The following is a 298-nucleotide window of genomic DNA, read 5'->3' on the forward strand; positions in this document are numbered from 1 at the left end:
CAATTGACTACAATTTATCCCTTTTGTCGATAGATTAAAAAAGAGAAAATACAATTCCGAAGTCTGAATATCCCTTATATTCCAGTTAACTGCATCGACCAGCTTCAATGAAGAATAATTGGATAATTGGCTAAATACATCGTTATAGCAGAAATGTGTGAGATACGCACTGGATCGACGATATTTCTGCAGTGGTTTAATTGCCTTTGTCAGAGTGTGTTGACTTTCATCTCGAGGTACTGAATGTGTACAGGATCTGTATTTATATTCTTGAGAGATACTGGGGCGGGATATTCGT

The sequence above is a fragment of the Penaeus monodon genome, chromosome 19 (genome assembly GCF_015228065.2).
Source record: "Penaeus monodon isolate SGIC_2016 chromosome 19, NSTDA_Pmon_1, whole genome shotgun sequence".
Lineage (NCBI taxonomy): Eukaryota > Metazoa > Arthropoda > Malacostraca > Decapoda > Penaeidae > Penaeus > Penaeus monodon.